The 5,000-nt window shown below is 39.7% G+C and overlaps 1 long non-coding RNA gene across 2 annotated transcripts in view; it reads right to left on the bottom strand.

Moving 5' to 3' along the window:
* Window positions 1–4,621, bottom strand: part of LOC138003200 (uncharacterized) — a 5,379-nt gene extending 758 nt beyond the window's left edge. The window contains exons 1-3 of one of the 2 annotated variants that reach the window (XR_011123447.1): window positions 4,580–4,621; window positions 4,131–4,203; window positions 1–284 (exon numbers count right to left, since the gene is read on the bottom strand). The exon at window positions 1–284 is cut by the window's left edge and continues 758 nt beyond it. This is a non-coding gene — a long non-coding RNA (uncharacterized lncRNA). Of the gene's footprint in view, window positions 285–4,130; window positions 4,204–4,474 lie in introns of both variants that reach the window. The other variant, XR_011123446.1, reaches the window with a different exon arrangement.
* Window positions 4,622–5,000: the final 379 nt, after the last annotated feature.

Here is a 5,000-nt window from a genome sequence, read left to right as displayed (position 1 = left end):
ATCCACCTTCTGATCGATAATTCTGTTCAAATATTGTTGTGCTTGTCTTCCGCTCAGGCTGGTGGCACTGAATAAAGTCAGGCAAGGCAAGTCTTCGGCAACATTTGAATACTGATCTCCATTACAATCAGTAAAAAACCTTTATCCATCGCTGTTCATTTCATTTTCTCGCTGATGGTAAAAACTGCGTTTCGGGGAAGCACGCTTGTGTGTGAAATTTTGATTCTTGGTGTGGAAAAGTGTTGGATTCAACACCCATTTGAAGACTTGGTAAACTTGAAATCCTAGGAACGTAGAATGAGAGCATTTTATCTAATGCTGCAACTGTGTATCGCACGCGCCACACTGAAACTATCTTTGAAGGCCTGTTCCAAACGTCGTACTACTGTCGTGCCGAACTCAAATGTAATTGTCATTTCGATTTAAGCACGGCAGTAGCACGCCGTTTGAAACCATTAAGCGCGGCACGGCTGACTTAGGTTCGGCACGACTACTTAGCACGGCAGGACTTGCCGTGCCGCACGGCAGTAGCACTACTTCGTTTCAAACGGCGTGCTATTGTTGCGCCGAACTCAATTCATAAATTAATTTAATGTATTTTGCATTATTTGCACACTATTACGCTGGATGGATTGTTTGTTTTGTCTTTTGAATTTGGCGCGACTGTATTAGGTTCGACGTTTGAAACCGCTGCCGTGCCATCGTCTTGCCACTGCTAAGCCAAATTCATTTGAGTTCGGCACGGCAGTAGCACAACGTTTGGAACAGGCCTAATTAGTCTACTTTATACTCGCTTACTGCTCACCGCTTGCATTATTTACCAAGTACCGCGCAAGCAGCGAATTAAACTATCTCGCCTTGTTGTTTCCATTGCGAACTGCCCGGGTATAAAATAAATATGGGTTGCTTGCTTATTAATTGAGGCCAGGTTAAAAGTTCAAACAACTAAATAAGCATCACGCGTAGAAACTGTATTTCCCTCTTGAATTCACTGGGGACGTAGCTCCACGCTTCATAGAAAAGCGCTCGAAATGACAAGGCATTCTAATGTTTTTCTGATCGAAATCCATTTAATTTCACAGGATAATCCACCGCGAGCATCTTCCACGTGTTTTTTTTTATTTCCCTGAAAAAATTGTTATAATTTTTGTCGCGAATGCAGAAATAGCTCAAACGACACTCCAAATTCCCGGATGACAACAGCAGCAAAGGCGCGCAAAGTAAAGTGGGTGAGTTAAGGTTCTTTAAGGTAGTTGAAGAGAAGGCACGACTAGCTGGTTATGTTTCTCCGAGAATACTGGAAGAAAACAAAAACAAACTTACAAACAAAAGACACTTACGGGAAAATTCTAGCTGATATTTGCAGAGCGGTTGGAATAGAAGTTGTTGAAAACAACAGCCAATTTTCAGAACATGTAGGCAATTCATGTGCTCGTAAAATACGAAATTTAGGAATATAACTCGTTCAGAGTTCGATGGGTAATAAGGACGTCAAATGCAAAACTCCACCAAGGCTGACCATGAAACCATTCAAGAGGTTTTAGTTTAAAACTAGCGACGATTTCAGTGCTATTTGCTGGCTATTTCACGAAATGAATCGTACTAAATCTCCTGGAAATTACGGGAAAAATTCCTCGCTAGTTTGATAATCCACAGTACGTTTTTGGTCAAATCGTCACGAAATCGTAGATGAACTAGCGAGTAAAAGTGCTTAAAAAAATCGCATGACCGTACAGAGGAGCCGCTTTATTCTCACAATAAAACAAGATTTAACAGGCAAGCTGCGTAATTGTCTTCATCTTGTCTCAATTCATGATATAGGATTCAAGCTTAAAATTTACCTCAACCACTTACTTGATCGCGTATGATACTTGAAATGGAGAAATTACGATGACACTCGAGAAGCCTGTTCTTCGTTTTCTTTTATTTCGAACTCCGCACATCATGAAAAACATCTGAAAACTTCAGCTTTTTCGGAATCCTGTGAGCAAAACGGCCATTACATCTATACAGTTAAAGAGATGGCGCATTGACAGTTCTTGCTCCCTTTTCAACGTAAAGCCGAGAGTCGATTCTTTTGGCTTCAACATACGATTCAAAACCTTCCACATCGCCCGCCATTGTCTTTGTCACGCTATTACTAACAAGAAATATTTTGCTCGAAAATTTGTCACCTGTCAATCATTGTGAAAGTGTCACACCAATCAGAAGCTCCCGTTCGTGGGCGAACGAGTTTTTCAAAAATAGGGGGTCTTCTTGCACGCGTTCCCTCATTTTCGTGCCCCAACTTTCGCGCGGCCAGTTTGGGGAAAATCGTTTCCAAGCTCTTCTCTCGAACAGGAACGCTTGCTGCGCAGGCTACCATCAGATGAACTTGCATCGCAACTTGCATTGAACTTTAAGAAGTTAAAGATTGGGAAAAAATATTGCTACCAAAGGTATGAGGCAAGTAGGGGGAACTGTCACAGTGAACCATCCCGAGCAAAGGAGGTAACCGTCACGCTTTTAATACGAAGATTGTACAGCTGGATTTGCAAATTATAGCGATAATTAATTAATCATGTTTCCATGGATTCTTTTAATAAGTTCAAAAAGACAGAAAGTCAGGAATAATTTCACTTTGAGTCTTTTCTACAATGTGATAGGGACTATGGATCGTTTTCACGTGACGTCATCATTTTCTAAAATCCAAAACTAAAAAGCCACCAAAGTTTTTATCCTCAACAGGCATAAGAGTTGGTAAATTTGTATCCATTTGCAATTTTAAAGCTCAATAGCGTGCTTCGTTTGGAAACCAGAGCATTTTGAATTTCTGAGTTATGGCGGTGCGTGACACGACGCGACGATCGAGTTTATTGAGAAATATATATTTATCTTATGGTTTTGAGCCTTTTTAGAATTTAAGCATTAGGTAAAGTGCTTAGGTAAATAGCTGTTTGTTCAGTACAGATGATCACTCGCCTAAATAGCCAAAGTAAGTAACAGATGTTGACACTATTTTCCGGCCGCCATATTGGTGCACCACAGATGTACACCAACATGGCGTTTTCATACTGGGCTCTGTAAATTTCTGCGAAACATTTAGACGAATATCTGAAGTTTGGGGAAACGCACAGGCCTAAAACTTGGAGATGTGTCTTCTTCGTTTATCTCCTACAACATCACTTGACTTTTTCCACTGGATGGTTTTCGATTTATTTTTTTATTGCATGACAGTGAAAACGATCTATACATTAAAGACACATCCTTATACTGGGATAATGAAGCAAGTAATATTACACACATGCCTACAAATTTAATTGACAACTCTCCATAGGGGCTTGTCGGGGCCAATGAAACTTAATCAAATTAAGAACCCAACTGGCAGGAGGCAAACCAGTTGGCTATTTAGAAGACTAACCGAAAAGTTGAACCAGGGACTACCAGGATCAAATTCAGGGCGTGGACAGAGCGAGTCTTGTTACCGGGATCCCCGGATCTCAAGAAAAGCTCTTAAATCACTCAGTCACACTGCCTCCTGATAATAGAATAGTCATAAGGTCTGCCTTGATTGTCTTTTTGATCTAACCCTACATTACATGGCTTATTTGAAGCCCTAAGATCTAACATACTCGGGGAAATAACGATGAGTCAGTGGAACACGATATGACGAGTTAGGAGCACCCTGCCTTTCGGCCAGAACGCTTGACTGGTGAGGTACAATTGACAGATAGAAAACATAACCTAAAGGTAAACTGAGGGCCGTTTTAAACGTCGCATTTCACATGTGCGGAATCTAATGCAAATGAACAAAAAAAAAAAATAGATTTTTCTCATTTGCATTAGATGCGGCACATGTGAAATGTGACTTTTAAAACGGGCCTAAGTGTTAGCTGCAGCTGTAAAAAAAAACGTTTACCATCCTGCAGCTGGGCGCAAGCTTGCGAACGTCAAACCTTAATTTTACTGCAAAAAGGAGTTAATTCAAACAAGCGCTATGTTTGTTTCATTAAGGCTGCAGGATAATTTTATTATGTCCTGAAGTGCCTTTGGTAAACTGGAGTCAAACACACCGTGCAGTCTCAATACCCGCGAACTATATGTTGTTCATTTGAAGTATTTAAGATGAAAAATACTTTCAAATTACTTACCTCTTTCGGCGATTTCTGAGTTACTTAGAAACACAGCAAAGCAATAAGGGCGAGACCAAGGAAGGATATCAATCTGGTAAAAAAGAAAAAAAATAAATACACGAATAAATAAATTACTTTCTTTGGCGCAATGAACTGTAAGAATTCACATACAATTGTTGCCGTTCCTTTGTCAAAGCGTGTAAAGGTTTAGCACGAATTGAATTCCAAAATAAATAAATAAATAAATAAATAAGTAAATAAATAAATAAATAAATAAATAAAGCAAGCTGTATTGGTGCCTATGATGTGCAAAATGTCGCATTTTAATTTTTAAATCGACTTCTAAGACATAGTGACCCGACCTTTTTCATACGCTTAGCAAACAGAAGAGCATCTGCTCAGTCTTTCAAAGTAGCGATGTTCGAATACAATAAGCCGTTCTATGACCTATAGAGCACTTTACTTACTTTTGCAAATAAAGATTGCGTTAAAACGATACAGAGATTAAGTAGCAGCAGGACGAGAAGACAGCAGTTTGGTAGAATCGCCTTTTATATATACTTGGCGAAGGCGCTGAAAGTGAATATTAGTTCAATTGCAGTTTTGAATGTAGCGGAAATCTTTCTATTCTTAGCTCTGTGATATCATGCCATTAAATAAATGTTGTGACTCCTGCATGATCGCGAATAAACGGAAAATGAAATTACGCCTGGCAGCGATGAAAATTTCTTTAAGAATACCCGACGATTTAAATACGAGCCTTACTGTGGGTGAACACAACTTGAAGCCAGCATGCTTTTCAGTTTACTTTACGACGGTGGTAATTTTGAAAACAAAGCACTCGGAAACGATGAACGAAGCACTAAGCACCCAACAGATCGAAAACGA

Source organism: Montipora foliosa, chromosome 5 (genome assembly GCF_036669935.1).
Source record: "Montipora foliosa isolate CH-2021 chromosome 5, ASM3666993v2, whole genome shotgun sequence".
Taxonomy (NCBI): Eukaryota; Metazoa; Cnidaria; class Anthozoa; order Scleractinia; family Acroporidae; genus Montipora; species Montipora foliosa.
Note: the sequence above shows the minus strand (reverse complement) of the source record. Positions and strands in the feature narration are given on the sequence as shown.